This window comes from Capricornis sumatraensis, chromosome 10, assembly GCF_032405125.1.
Source record: "Capricornis sumatraensis isolate serow.1 chromosome 10, serow.2, whole genome shotgun sequence".
Taxonomy (NCBI): domain Eukaryota; kingdom Metazoa; phylum Chordata; class Mammalia; order Artiodactyla; family Bovidae; genus Capricornis; species Capricornis sumatraensis.
This window is the reverse complement of record NC_091078.1, coordinates 63851161-63867328: the sequence shown is the minus strand read 5'-3', so window position 1 is coordinate 63867328 and position 16168 is coordinate 63851161. Positions and strand designations below refer to the sequence as shown.

The following is a 16168-nucleotide window of genomic DNA, read 5'->3' as shown; positions in this document are numbered from 1 at the left end:
GACAGGGAGGCCTGGCGTGCTGCAATTCATGGGGTCGCAAAGAGTCGGACATGACTGAGCAACTGAACTGAACTAAACTGAACCCATAAAATCATCCTTTAGTGTTTTAAAACTCTGCAAAACGTCTGACTCAGTGTCTCCTTCTACAGGCTACACACACACACACACACACTCACACTCACACACACACACACACACACACCATTGTTTCTTTTCTCTGGAGAAGCTCGACTAAAATAATATGAAAATACAACTTGCATTTGTTTTCGTTTGTGGACTGTTGGTCTTGGGAGTTAAAGAAACTTAAGGAAAAAAGGCTAGAGTTTCAAATAGACAAGCATCAAAAATGAAGGAGACATTTTGGTGAATCTTTTCTAATTCGTCAAAACTTGCACTTTCTACCCTGAACCATGCCTTCTCTTCTTTGCCTACTGTCTGTGCTTTAACAGAGGGTTTTTGATTAATCTCTGTACCCTCAATTGTCACTCACCTAATATGTACTGAATTATTAGGTGAAAAACTGAGTGGTAATTTCAGAGAGCTGAACACAAGCCCCCATTAACCAACAAATCTATCAGAGTGTATCTTCAGGAGATAGTTATACATTTGGAACTCTTCTGGGAACTAATGGGTAATGGAGATTTACAGAAACTTGGAAAAATAATTCCAACGCTGGCATTTAAGGTCAAAAGAAATAAACGCAATCAGAAACTGCTGGATCAAAGGAGCAAACGATGGAAGTGGATATAAAACATAGCTTGCCATAAGAAAGTCATGACGGTAAGTATGATGACAGTAAGCACAAGAAGGAGACGTAACATGACAGATAAAGAATGCTGCATTTGAGAACTGAAAGCCTGCATTCACATTGGAACATTGCCCCTCAGTCTCCCACATAGCCCTTGGCCTGACAATGAGCCCTCCACTGTTGGATGATTGTTGCACACAATGGCTTTGCATCATTTCTCATTGTGTTCCCCACTCTTGATTACCCATATATTATCTGGTGAATAAGTTCAGTTATTATGCTAACATCAGGTACTAATTGGTTGACTTTTCTCCTTACCCACTATGCCCCGCAAACAAAAGCTTGTCAGTGATGCAGACACCACAGCATTCAATACTCCAGGGTGTCATTATTAAAAGAAACTATTGATCTCCGTCAACATCCAGTGACATGAGCAAATGTAGGATGAAACACCCTATTACCTCCTGCACGATGTCACAATTCACATCCTGTTACGGGAACTTTAAAGTCCTGTGATATATCAGATAGCTCCAACACAGGTCAAGGAAGTGCCAACAAGTTGCTCAAACTGGCAATTCCGTAACAAGACTGGCAGTCAGATGAAATTATCCAAAGCACAGATGGCCCTCAATTGTGCTTATCACAGAATTCCTTCTCAAAACAGAGCGGCTGAGTTCTCTTTATGCTACTCCCCCTGGTAGAAACATTTTATGTTTAATCAGCCTCACTTTGCCCACATGCCTGAGAAATGCAATTCCCTTTTCAATAGGGAAAATTGGCCCCTGACTGATTTCCATTATATTTATACATACTCACCCTTGCCGGGGTGTGCATCAGCTGGGTCTCTGCAATGACAAGTGATGGATGAGGTTCTCCAGGGGTAGAGAGGAGATGCAGCCACATGGGACAAGTGTCTTCTCTCATCAGTCTGCTCCGAAGGTATCCCATCTCACGGCTGGCAGCCACGGGGACACAACACAGAGATTCAGAAACACAACAAAGCAGTGTGACAGAGAACTGGGGAAGCCGAAGCACAGTAAAGGGGGCCGGGGTACTGCATTATCGACCCGGCTCTGCCACCAGCTCCAGAGGCAGCCTTGGATAAATCACATTAACACATTGGTATAATGGGATTCTTCCTGTCTCACCTATCATAGGGGACAAGCAAATGGTGAAAATGATATTAGGAATACAGCTTTTTTGGATAAATATTATCATACACAGTCAACAAGGGATAAAGACTCAAGTTGCTTCTTACAGTGCACCCACTGCACCTGCAGCAGTAGAGCTTTGAGGTCCTTTTCAGAGGAGGGAAAAGGCTCCAGGCCATGCCTCCTGGCTGAAGTCAAAGAGAAGTAAGTTATGGATGGGGAATGAGTCTGTGACAAGCTCTGACAGATCCCCCTCCCCCACTCTCAGATTTTTAAAAGTTCATTTGGGGGAGTTACATAAAAAAATAACTTACTCCAAAGTGACCAGAGCAGCCTTCTGGACCATGCACTAATGTTTCCCTGCCTTTCCTGACCCACTGGAAGCTTCCGTTCCCAAAATCTCTAAATAAAGAGTAGTTCCAAGGGCTCCCTGGCAGAAAGACATAATAAGTAGAGAAGATCCTAATGACACATCAAAAAGAGCTGATGGCAGAAAAGAGTACTAAAAGAAACCAAAATTTCCTAGAAAATAGGATTAAAAAAAAAAGTTTGGGACTTTATCCTGAAAAAATGAAATTAAAAATGTATTAAAATAACTCAATTTTATATTTAATAGAACCACAGATTATACTGTAATTATCTGATTATTAAAATTAACAAATAATTTTAGATAATTTTCCAAAGAAATTACATAATAGTATGATATGATACCCTTCAATGCACAGCTATAAGGAGAATGATTTTTGCCAAAAAAAGCTGAGGTTTCAACAATTTCCCAAAGGCCTCCCTACATCCTTTGATATTCAAGTACATTAAATTATTCTCTTTTGAAGCCTATCGTGTCATCATTCTTGTCGATTTTTCTCTTCTTCAATTATTAACTGATATAACTCGGTCAGATCCTCATTTCTCAATTATTTTGCATGTGATTAGAGAAATTCTCCCTTACCCCTTTCATCTTGGCAAAATCCTGCACCTCTTCCCTAGATTTTCAGTTTCCTTTTGCAATCAGGTTGCAAGGCATTTGCGCTGTTTTCATAGAAGGCATTGATGTAGCCCGGGAAAGTACTGACGTGTATATAGAGTCCATTAAATGAAGCCAGATACGCCAACAGAGACTCATTTTAATGAGTGGACAGTTTATCAGTGCGTGCTGTCATGAAATGATGCTTTCCATCCTACTCTCCTATACATCTGTAACTTTGGGGTTGATGACAAATCATGCTGGGATAAGAGGACTCTCTGTAGTAGAAAGAAAAATAACTCCTAAGTCCCAGATGGCTCTTCACAGAAGGCAAGCTACACTCAAACCCATCACCTGATGTGATTCTAATAGCACCCCATAGAGAGAGGTGGGGCAAGGATTTTATACACATCTCACAGTTGAGGAAACAGAGACTCAGCAAGGTGGGCATTTTTTATACTTCCTTTCACTCTCTTCATGGCTGCACTTTCATTCATTGTTGTCTTCTTTGATACTGAACAGTATACTATTTAGTAACTGCCCTACTGAGTGATTATAACTAGGCACTATTTGTTGCATTCCTCGAAAGACAAAACCGAAGATTAAAGTCAAGGTACTCGATGTGTTAAGTCAGTTACTGCCAAAATAATGCTGTGTAACAAACTACCCCAAAATCTTGATGGCTTCCAACAACCAATATTTATTTCTCACTCAAAGGAACAGTTGGATGGCTTAGTGGACCCTGGTTCAGACTGTGGGTCAGACTCAGGCCTGTTCCCACCCTGCAGGTGTAGCAGTTACCTGGGAAAGATCTCCTTGTGACTAATGGCAATCGTACCTGAGGCTACACTCACATCATATCCACTATCTGTCACTGTCCAAAACGAGTCAGTGGAAAAACACAACATCAATGGGCTAAAGACGTGGGATCTGTCTACTCTGCTGGGAGACACTGAAAAGTTACATGATAGAAATTTTTGTCAAGGTATAGGAAGGGTGAGGGTTGAGACTCTTCAAGAGCCCTATCTCTTCCCCTGGCCCAAATGCCCACAGCAAGGGCTGGCTCCATGCTGCAGATCACCCCACTGGACTTCCTGGAAACTGCCTCTACTACCCAAGTGTGAGTCCCCATGTTCATGCTGATATCCTATCACTCCTTCCTCCTGAGCAGAGATGCTTGGCACCTGCTGGATGAACCCTCCTGATCTTCTATATGTTTGGTTTCATGGAAGGCGATGGCACCCCACTCCAGTTCTCTTGCCTGGAAAATCCCATGGACGGAGGAGCCTGGTGGGCTACAGTCCATGGGGTCGCTAAGAGTCGGACACAACTGAGCGACTTCCCTTTCACTTTTCACTTTCATGCATTGGAGAAGGAAATGGCAACCCACTCCAGTGTTCTTGCCTGGAGAATCCCGAGGACGGGAGAGCCTGGTGGGCTGCCGTCTGTGGGGTTGCAGAGAGTCGGACACGACTGAAGCGACTTAGCAGCAGCAGCTCTGGGAGCAACCAAAATTGGGATGACTTTCTGTATCTTCAAGCTAGCAGCTAAGCAAGAAGACGGGACTTCCTCCTGGCCCTGCTCTGTGCTTATAAGAAATACATTTGTACAACAATTCTCAGTTAACAAAATGCTTTCACAGGTCTTTTCTCAACAGAATATTCTGGCCCCATGGAGTAGTCATTTTATAACATTTTACAGATTCAGAAGTTTAGGCTTAGCAAGATCAGACGACTTACTAAATATATACGTCATGAGCCTCATAGTTTTGATGTGACCTACAATCTTTCGTTCAATATACTTCTGCTGTTCACCAAGCATTTCCTTTGGGCCAAGCAACTTGTAAATCAACCCTGAATATTCATTGGAACGACTGATGCTGAAGCTGAAGCTACAATACTGTGGCCACCTGATGCAAAGAAATGACTCATTGGAAAAGTTCCTGATGCTGGGAAAGACTGAGGACAGGAGGAGAAGGGGACAACAGAGGATTGAGATGGTTAGGTAGCATTATCGACTCAATGGACATGAGTTTGAGCAAGCTCCAGGACTCAGTGAAGGACAGGGAAGCCTGGAGTGCTGCATTCCATGGGGTAGCAAAGAGTTGGACATGACTAAGCAACTGAACAACAACAACAGGCAACTTACAGGGACTGCTATGAGATGTGGCTTTATTTACAACCGTGCAGTGGGAAATATGTTCTTATCCCTTTTTGTACATGAGAAGTTAAAACAATGATTCCGGTTTGTAAGCTAAGAGCTGCAGAGCCAGAGACCAACCCAGCTCTCTCTCTGCAGTGCCTGCGCCCCTAAACCCTGCACAAGCCTGTTCCTTTTCTTTCATTCTTGTCTGCTTCCTGAGCAGTAAGTTGTCAAGAGCCAGAAGATCCCTTGCCTTGAACCCAGTGAGGCAACCAAACCATGGTCTGGTTCCTCTTTTCCAGTCTCTATCCTTGGTTCCTTGCCTGAATCTCCATTTCTGCTTCCTCTTCTGAGACCCTGGTACTCCAACCTGTCTGTGTACATCTGGGAATAGTCATTTTCTGACCCTCAGGCTCCCTGGTAAAGCGCTCATGTCTATCATGTCTCATCCTGCCACACAGAAACCCCCCTTGTCACCTGGTCCCCCTTGCCAAGGCTGCCACCCTTGCATCATGTCCTGTTTCCAGGCATATGAAGCTTTTGCAAGTTCAACTTTGGGAAAATATGTTGTCAGTATCTATAAGAATAAATCTATCACTGAGGCTTTTATCCACAATATGTCTCGTACATTTACATTAATGTGTTGCAAAATTGACCTTTTTGGTGTGTATATAGTTCCGTGAGCTTTAACACATTTGTATATTTGTGTAACTGCTGTCATAATCAATCCACAGAATCATCCCATCACCCCCAAAATTCCCTCCTACTACTCCACTGTAGAGTCACACCCTAGCAACTGATATATCCCCTGATCAGTTCTCCATGGCTACAACCTTGTGCTTTCAATTTTTCGAATAAATAGAACCATCCTGTATGTAACCTTTTGAGAATGGATTCTTTCACTCAGCAGGCTTCCCTGGTGGCTCAGAGTGTAAAGCGTCTGCCTGCAATGTGGCAGACCCAGGTTCGATCCCTGGGTCGGGAAGATCCCCTGGAGAAGGAAATGGCAACCTGCTCCAGTACTCTTGCCTGGAGAATCCCATGGACTGAGGAGCCTGGTAGGCTACAGTCCATGGGGTCGCAAAGAGTTGGACACGACTGAGCGACTTCACTTATCACTTACCTAAGCTTTCCTTACTCTAGGATAAAATATTAAGAGTGGATCCCTAGGTCACATGACAAGCATATGCTTAATTTTATAAGAAAGCAATACTGTTCTCCAGAGTCGTAGCCAGTTTTCAGACTTACCAGTATGCAGTTTTATAAACTAGGCAGATCTATCAGAAGCCTCACATGGGCTATTTACTCCTCCGATTCCACTTCTGGCCCTTCTCCACTCTTCTCCGGGCTCTAGAAGACTGGCATCCATGGGCCACACCAGCAGGCTTCCCTGTCTGCTTGTGTGGCATGTGGAGGTACTGTCAGGAAGAGACAGATGTCTGAGGATTGACTTGCTGCCCTCTCCCTGCTGGCCACACAGTGGCCACATCTCTCCAGCACATCCGCTCCTTGGGTCCAGCCCTCTGCTTTCACTCCCCTCGCCTCTAAGGACTTCTCTTGGTCCCTATGGGTCACTTCATTTTCCCTGGTTACTTACACATTCAATGTCTTATTTAATCTTTCCAAAATCACTACAAAATAGGAAGACAGATGAAACAAACTGAGGCATAAGGACAACTTGTCTAAGTTACAGAGCTGGTAAATAGGAAAGCCAAGACTAGAACCCAAGTCTTTTAACTCTAAAACTCATGCTTTTCCCAATAAAGTCTGATTTCACTCCATTTTTCTCAATGCTCTTATTACCTGTTTCTATAAATAATTCATTTCACATCCTGGAAAACTTAAATTAGCAAAGCCTGGAGTTCATGACTTCTGAGCAGGCTGGCTGGGTTAACCGTTTCTCTTATTTCTGCTTATTTGATTTTGTTCCTTAATTCTTAAGACTCATGGTATCTTTCCCATCCATTCTGTTTCCTAAAAATGATCAAAATACCTGAATAAAACATGGGAAGGCTAAATAAAATATTTTTATTCTTAGGTGAACATTGCATAATGCAATATGCTCTATATTCATTATCTTAATGAATTATGCATCCAATTTATTAATAATTTCTTTTAAACTTTAAATATTTTAAAATAGTCTTCTGACATCATTACCATTGGTCAAGCTCAAAGCAAACTGACTTTATTTAAAAAAGAAAAACAACCAATGCCTATACTGGACTAGCCTTCCCACCTTAGGAAGGAGCATGAATACAGGTGACAGGGATAACTCCATATGAACCCGCATCTGCTTTTCTTTTCTAAGAATTACTGACTTCACTCTAACCCTTTCCCTAAGGGCCTACAGCTAGTGAATAGAGGAGCTAGTTCTCTTGACTTTCAGATCGGGAATCTGTTTGCTATGTAAATTTTTAACTGAGGCCTGCAGATCACCAGGAGTCCCGAGATGCATTCTTCGGGGTCTTTCACGTTGCTCTAATTTGGCGTGACCAGTTTGACCAAGAAAGTTTTCCAAAATGTAGGACTTTCAGTGCTAAAACTGGAAAAGTCTTGGGCCAAACAATCTAGTCACTCTAACTAGATAGCACGGTTATCCTTATAACTGAATCTAATATATACTCTAATATATATATATGAACATAGGCAGTTAAACCAAACAAGATTGTTTATACCTTCAGTTGTTTTCCCTGCTGTTCCTCCCCCTCCCCTCAGCTCTATAGGAGTCTGAAGCAGAAAATGGAGTTCGGAAAAGCATGAAGAAACGAACACAACATCCTCCTCCATCTGCCCTTCCTGATCATGCCATTTACCATCTACCCTTGAATTCTGAATCCTTCCTATATCTGGACTCATGTTGGGTTGCTTGGTTTATGTTGTGCCTCTCCAGATTGCCTATCAGTTCCTTAAAGACAAATGCTGGTGTGTCTGTATTTGTTTATCCCACAAGGCTTAGGATGTGGACAAATTCACAGCTGGTCTTGGCTCATGAATACTACCAGGGTGGAGGGGGAGGGGTACCACTGTCTCCGTCATCCTTGCCACCTCCACCCAGAGGAACATTTCAACTGGATAACCAATTGATTCTCTAATTAAGAAAAATTACTCAGCTTTTCTGACAAGGTCTCCCCAAGCACATGGAGCTATAGAGTACTTGGCCCAATGGTTCTCAAATTGTGTAGCTCAGAACACTAGGCTTCACTGCAGTATCTCGAGATGGGCAGACATAAAAGCTCAGAGGAGAGCCAAAAGGGAGATTTAAAGTTTCCTAAACTTTTCTTTAAGCCAAGCAGCTCTTCTCTTTGTCTTGTTCCTAAAGGTTTCAAGTTCAGATTTCACTGGTTGAAAATAACTGCCATAGTATATGTACAACCTATCATTTTACACAGGAGAGAACTACCCAGACCAGGGGAGGGACCTGGTTGCTGAAAACTCACGGTGGAATTCTACACATAAGAAAAATAAAACAATGATCTCCTCCAACTGGAATATTTTCTAAGTTTCTAGGTGACTTACACCTTATTTTCTATTAAAATCAGAACCTCCTAGAGTCCTCTCGGTATCACAGGTTCTACACTGTGACTGGTTTGGCAGCATTATTAATAACACCACTGAGCAGGTGTCATTTAATAGTCATCAATAGTTACTTGCTGAGCATCTCAATGTGTGGGCCCATGTCACTCTGTTCACAGGAGTGGGCTTAGGTGTCTATTCCTTACAAGCAATCATCCTGTCATTAGTCTATGTACAGTCGCACTTGTCAGCGGCAATCACTGCGACATTTCTAACCAGCACAACACGGAAGAGATATTTCGGGGAAAATGGACACATTCAAGATTTTACAAAAATAGCATGATCTCTAGCATTGGTCATTTTGTGCATGTGCTTTTTATTTTCATGGACTTTGCTTCTTTTATTTCCTCATTTTTTCTTCTTGGCTTCATCACATACAGATTTATAATACTGTTTTCCATTTTACAGTCCTAAATGTGGATTCACTGAAAACATAACATTAAACCAGAAGAAGAGAAGGTGATTATTTGGGGAGCTATAAGGCAGCAAATATAGAAAATCTTCTGGCACAATTGACTTTCTTTGAGAAAAACTGCCATTAATCTCGCCATGAAAATATATTTTCCAGGCCTAAATGCTTATAATGGAAACAGGCAAACAAAAAAAGGAACACACACACACAAACAGATCATGAAGGGAGAAGTTCAGAAATAATGGAGAAAAGTTGGTTAGCAAAAGGCCTCTCTGAGTCTTAGGGTTAATTTAAAAAGGAAGGATAAAAGCTCTCACATGAGTCATTCTCAGACTCTTTGGGTCTCAATACACCTTTACAGAAATTACATACATACATTTTAAAAATTATCAAAGACCCCCAAAATCATCTCTTTATGAGAGCTCTATCTTTCCCTGTGTACTATGTTTGAAATTAAAATTGAGATATAAAGGATATTTACTAATTTATCTTTAAATAACAAAAAGACTGCATTACATGTTAACATTTATAACGTATTTCTATGAACAAAAAACCTGCACATACTGAGAAGCTGTCAAGCTCAGGTTGGCAGACATGTTTTCTGAAATTTTAAAAGTGTTTGCATGGACGTTCAAATTTGTCATTGGCAACAAATGCTGTCAGCTGTTTTTCTTGAAGTGACAAGCTCACTCTATTCATTTAGAGAAAACATCTGCCAAATGCCCACGACTCAATAACCATCGTTTGTCTGTCAGTTCTTCTTTCAAGTAAAAAAAATGGTATTCAGTGAAGAAAAAAAGCAGCTAATTCTGCTCACGGCTTGAAGTACAGTTAGTGTGCAACAGAAATATTTCATGTGTGCTTCTTTCACTTCACAAAGGATAATATTCAAGGGTCAAAATTCAATGAAATACATGATTTTACTGCTTCATCAAGAACTGGCATTTTTAGAAAACACTGTAAATGCATGCGTGAAGAATACAATGACAGCTCATATAATTTGATGCCGGTGTCTTGATTCATTCTAAAGCAGCAGCAGTTTTACCCCCATTATTTTTGTAACATCAATGCAAATGTAAGTGGAAAAGGCGTATCCCATCTTAGTATCACTGTGAAAATACTTTTGACATCTCAGAACCCTTGAAAGGATCTCAGGGACTTCCTGGGGACTACTGACCAGACTCTGATGACCCACTGTCTTAAATCCCTTCCTTCTTCCCTCTGACTGTGAAGAAAGCAGGCAGAAGCCTGATACCAAAGATCAACCATGGATATATATATATATAGGTTACAAGCTCCTCTCCCCACAGACCCCAGTTTCTTCCCTAGGGGCCTCATCTCCCAGGAGTACACCCTCCTTGCTACTTGCTCCTCGCATATAACTTTACTGTCACTGGCAAACAAAAAATTCTAACCAAACAGAGCACTTAGAACCTGGAGCCTTAGGTCTGGATTCCATGTTTAGTCCTTATGAATTTTCCACTGCCTGCTCAATCTATTATCTAGATCAATTATCGTTAATTAACTGATTAGCATTCCAACACTCATTCTCATTACCTCCTGTTTTCTTACAGGTATTCTACAATGCGATCTGAATATTATTTCTTAGATTGAACTATATGATACTGTCATTCATGGTGGGTCAAAAACGGTTGAATACCATCCATTTCACATAGTTTGACCTAATAAGAATCAAAGTATTTTATTTTTCATTACTGGAAAGGAAGACTCAAAATACATTAATTGAAAAAAAAATGGACTCATTCCAAGCACCTGGGTGGACAATTTACTCAAATAAGAGGGAAAACCAGTGCAGTAAAGATCACATGACCTAAAATGTGTCTCAGCCAAAACCAAGGCAAGTCTGGATCATACTGGCTTTGTGCAAATACTGAGCTCACCTGTTGTGGGTTTCCAAGACTCAGTGTTATTGGGGGGAACAGATTTTGTTACCAAACTTGGGTCTGCTCACATCTAGTTGTGATAAAGCAAAGTGCAGCATTTACTGCAGGAACCAAACAAGGAGTGCAGGCAGCTAATGTGCAAAAGACCCAAACTCAGTTGGTGAGGTAACAGGGTGGTGTCACAGGAATTAACATCATCAACCCTCAGACTAAAAACTGGTCTGGAGGCTACATGCTCACACGCATAATACCCTTAAGCTTCTTTCAACTGGTATGGGGTTCAGTTCAGTTCAGTTGCGTCCGACTCTGCGATCCCATTAATAGCAGCACGCCTGGCCTCCCTGTCCATCACCAACTCCTATGGGTTTAAGTATCTATAAAACTCTGCAGGTATGTGCACTATCTATATCCTTCAGGGTGGAACTAGAGACTTGGCTCTATGACTGATTACTGCTCAAACTGCTACCAGTTCTCCTGGCACAACTGCTATTTTCTATCACTATGTGTTCACATCCTTTCAATCATTTATTCCTGACCCAGTCTTCTGTGAATCAAGGGAGGCCTCAGAGACTGAAGCTTTTCTGTAGGAAGAGACAGGAGGGGAGGGGCTCTGTGCTGGGAAGGCCCCATAGGGTCCTGCTCAGTTATGAGTTCCCTCTGCTAATGTCCTTCCATATCATCCATCTCGGTGAGAAATTTGACCAACAGGGTAAGTGTGGCCCGGCCTTTACCTTTCTTTCCTCCTAAGATGTCACGTTCTGGTCTACTTCCGTATGTTATGCAGGGCCAGGCACCCAGGTTGGAGGGGCTGCGAGCTTCACATGCAGTACTGTCTTCAGGTAGACATGTTCATAGTACTCTTAGCATCAGAGTAAAGATTCCATACATACATCTAATACATATAAGTGTATTAGATATACATCTAGTGCCTTCTGACTACTCCATGGTCAGCTCTCCACTTGGCAGAAAAAGGTAGAGTATTTGCTTGATTCTTTAAACACTAACAAAGTATTGTTCACCGTTGTTTACTCAGTTCATAGCATAATGCCTGGCATGCAGAGCCATTCAAAATATCTCTCTCTCTATCTATGTATTGCAGAAGTGAATGTTTACAAAAATAAAGCTTCTTAAGAAATAGTCTTTACGGCTTATCCATGCATGAAGGCCAAAGAAGTTTGCATTTTATGTTAAGAGAGTAGGAAACTATTGAAGGTGTTAGGCAGGAGGGTGCATGATCAGATTCCTGCTTAAAATGTTAATTAAATGATCATGAACGTAAATGGAGTTTGTTTCTGGTGGAGATCCAGACAGGTGGTGAGAGGAGGAGAGAGAGTGTCATATGGGTCTGTTCCCACCTCATTACTTTCATGGTCTTCTTTGCAGAGATGAATGAGGAGATTTGCATCCTGCTTGATCTCTGTGCGTGGTTATTATTACTTTTGTGACATACTTCACAGTGTCTGGCTGTTTGTCCTTGATACAACCAGGTTTCTCTGGGGCTTATGATGATGATGTCAATATTCTTCCTGGTAGGAAAATAAAACTGACCATGGAATTTTATTGATGAGTCTCAGCTATCTGCTTCTCAGAGATAAAAAGCCTTCCACATATTATATGACTGGCAATTTAGACACTCTTTCATAGCCCTTGTAGTCTAGTGATAGTGGTGTCAACTGGGGACATACCATAGATTTGTCTTTGCGTCTGTCTCTGAATGGTTCTATAAGACACATGGAACACCATAGAAATAGCAAGGGGCCCAGAAGACCCATGTTAACGTTCTTAAGGATAACTTTATTACTTGTCAACTAGAAAATGGGTCTCTTTCCTTTGAAAGTCACCATCTTAGTAAAAGCCCTAAAATCTATAGCAGAGGAGGAGACAGAAAATCCCAGCCTAGTCAACTATTTCAGCTGGATTAATCTTGACTATTTGCAGGGTAATACTGGAGTGGGTTGCCGTTTCCTTCTTCAGGGGATCTTCCCAACCCAGGGATCGAACCCAGGTCTCCTGCATTACAGGCAGACGCTTTAACCTCTGAGCCACCTGGGAAGCCCAAGATATCAGAGGAAGCTGTCCTTCACAGACAAACTACAGGGGAAGCTTGAGGTTGGAATTAAAGTCAGTAGTAATCATGAGTAAATGAAAACAGCTTTGACATTGTCACAAAGACATGAGGTTGTGTGTTATCAAGTTAAAAGGTGAAAGGGAAGTGTAATAGCTGTTGACACTGTTTTTTTCCCCAAAGTCCCCAAGACTTTGGCCTTAGTGGTATTCAGATCATCTCTGCCAGAGAACACTCTGAAATAAAACCACACCCCCTTCCAATATCTGGCACAGCCGAGCTGAGTCTTCTCCTTTACTCTGACCATAATCTCCCAAGAAATGTTTGCTTACAACTTCAGTTGTGTGGCTTTTTGCATGGATAAGCCATGGAGTCTAATTCTTGAGAAGCTAAATATTTGCAAACATTGATTCATTCAACAAATATTTACTGACTAGCTATTGTGTGCCAGACATCATGCTAGGGACTAGGCAAACAATAATGAACAAAACAGAAAAAGTCTGCGACTAAGGTACAGGTTTACTGAGGGCTCTTTTCTACCTCACTGTTCAAGTAACCAAAACCAGGCTATAACCAGGTAAACCAGGTACAGATTATCAGTTTCCCTTTTCAATTAACAGTGTAGATAAAGTGGGGATAAGCTGCCTCCTGAGGAGTTTTGAATTTTAAGCAGAGCATTAGAAATCACTAGCAAGTGCATTTTATCCCTTTCTTGATCAAGGGTAAGTATGGTTCTGGGCATCCCCAAGATACACAGATTAGCTTCAAATTAACTCTATCCCTACACAATGACATTTTGGAAATACTATAATTTTCCTTATATAAAGAGATTGACTCAAATTGTATATTTATGTGTCTTTCCTCTTTTTTTTTTTTTTTTTCTTCCTGGAATGCAATGAAGATGGAGTCCACACTAAAGAAGGCTGAAGAGAAAGAAACAATGAGTCTAAGTTCCCATGACATCTCTGAGACTCTTTCCAGATTTCTTGTTAAATGAGAAAAATAGACCCCATTTCTTGAGGTGTTCTTACTGCAGATGAAAATAATCCTCAAGGAAACAAAGAGATTTAGGAACATTTTTTCTGTTGTTATATGGACACGACCACTCTTGTCCTCCCAAGCACCCTATGATATCAAGAGTGTATATACCCACTTAACAGATGGGGAATTAGCATTTCTGAGAAATAGGTAAGTTACTCTCAACACTGGAAAATGGCAAAGCCAGAGTTAACTCTCTAAGGCCTTGAGACACACTTTTATATTGGTGTAAAATAAGGACAAATGCAAGTTTAGATAGGTCTGAGAGTTATAAAATTTCAAGGCCCCTCTTGAAGACAAATTAGAGGGTATCATGATTAGAATATTGTTATGATCCTCCCAGGGCCTTGGGAGGGGGTCTGGGAAAATGAAGGACACTTATCTTTACAGGAAATCAGCCACTACTTTAATCTCTATTTCAAGAATAATCATTTTCTAGTGTCATGTATCATTCCTGCATGAAAAATTAATACAGCAAAGGACCAGAGAAGATTTCAAGCATGTTCTGGGAATCTCAAACATATTGTTATTTTTGTGTGTGTGCTTGCTACTGGCTTTCAAGCAAACAAATGGAAGAGGATGCTAATGAAGCCTGGCTCTTTGGCCAAGGTTTTTTAAACCCATCTCAGAAATGAAGCATGAGACACGTGTGCCAACTGTCACAGAAACAACAGAGAGGAAAAAATGTCATATGAAAACTAGGGACAGCCAGTTCTGAAAATGCTATTTTCCACTGTGAAAATATGGCCAGAGAGACCATGTGTTCAGGAAGCCGCCAGGCAGGCTGGAGCAACAGGATAAAGAGGGCAGTGCTGTTCTTAAGAGAGATGTTGAGAAAGGATGCTCACAGTTTTGTACCACAGGTCTTCCATCTGCTTCAGCACAAAGAATGTTTGTGGTCTCATTAGTGCAGGAAGGTCTGGGGCTTCCTGACAAGCCATGGGAGTTGGTCTCTAGGTCTAGCTAGACTTGAGTAGTGTCTCACCTGTCATCTCTCCCCTGAGTTCTAATGACCCATTTACCTGCATCTCATTTGATAAAGGTCTACAATCCCTTACCCACAATTTGGAAGTCCAAATTCTCTGAAAACCAAGAGTTCGTAACTTATTTATGGTCCAACATGACCCAATTACATTTGGCAGCAAACCCTGACATGAGTGGAGTTATAACTATTCATAGTCTTTCAATTTTTCTTATTTGGTGTGAACAGTTAATACATTTTACTGCAGAAAAATTACCACACTTATTATGAAGTCCTGCCCAGACATGCTGGGGGAATTAACATATTCAATGGATTATGTGTCATGTTACCTCTCAAAAGTAAAAAAATAAACAACTCTGAATTCTGAAACAGGTCTGGTCCCAGAAGTTTATCTATTATTGTGATACTGGTCTTTGCTTTGACTCTGCATCCTGGTTCCCATTTTTGAGGAATCTTCCAGTCATAGCTTTGCCTAGATTTTCCACTACATTCCACAGGGTGTTTTTCAACATAACCAGATGCTCTTGAGTTCCTCAGTATCTAGGGATCAGATGCCACCAGCCCTTGGCTGAATTATATCTTGAACTCAGCACTAAGCCTTGTTCATGAAGTCCCTTCTCATTGGCTTGAAAGTCAGGGGAGGAAGTCCCATTTTTATGACTCTTGCTTACTTTGGGAAAATCATCTCAATAGTTTAAGCCTTCAGTATCTCTCTTTACCCTGGAGGAGGAAATGGCAACCCACTCCAGTATTCCTGTCTGGAGAATCCCATGGACAGAGCAGCCTGATGGGCTGCAGTCCATGGGGTTGCAAAGATTTGGACACGAGTGAAGTGACTTAGCACACAGCATGCATCTCTCCTAACACAGCATCCCATTCCATCTATTTATATTGCAAGGAAGAAATCAAGGCTCAGAAAACCTAATCAAGTTTTTATACTACTGTTTCAACGTGATTCTAAGACACAATGTTGTCAGCTACTTGAGGCAATAAACAGACTCTACCATCTTCAATGAGAACAAGCTGAATGACCTGCAGAGACCCATGGAAATAAAGTACAGGGCCCCTTGTCCAAAATGTGTCAACAATTTCAAAATGGCAACACCAGAGAGTTAAACCAAAGACAGGATCCTTTAAGTGTGAGGTTCCACTCGACTGCACAAGTCACATGCCCATGAAGCCGGCACTG

General features: G+C 41.4%; 1 non-coding gene across 1 annotated transcript; it reads right to left on the bottom strand.

Moving 5' to 3' along the window:
* Positions 1-12874: 12874 nt before the first annotated feature.
* TRNAY-GUA (transfer RNA tyrosine (anticodon GUA)) lies at positions 12875-12946 on the bottom strand. Its single transcript has one exon. It is a non-coding gene; the product is annotated as a tRNA-Tyr (tRNA).
* Between the last annotated feature and the right edge of the window lie 3222 nt (positions 12947-16168).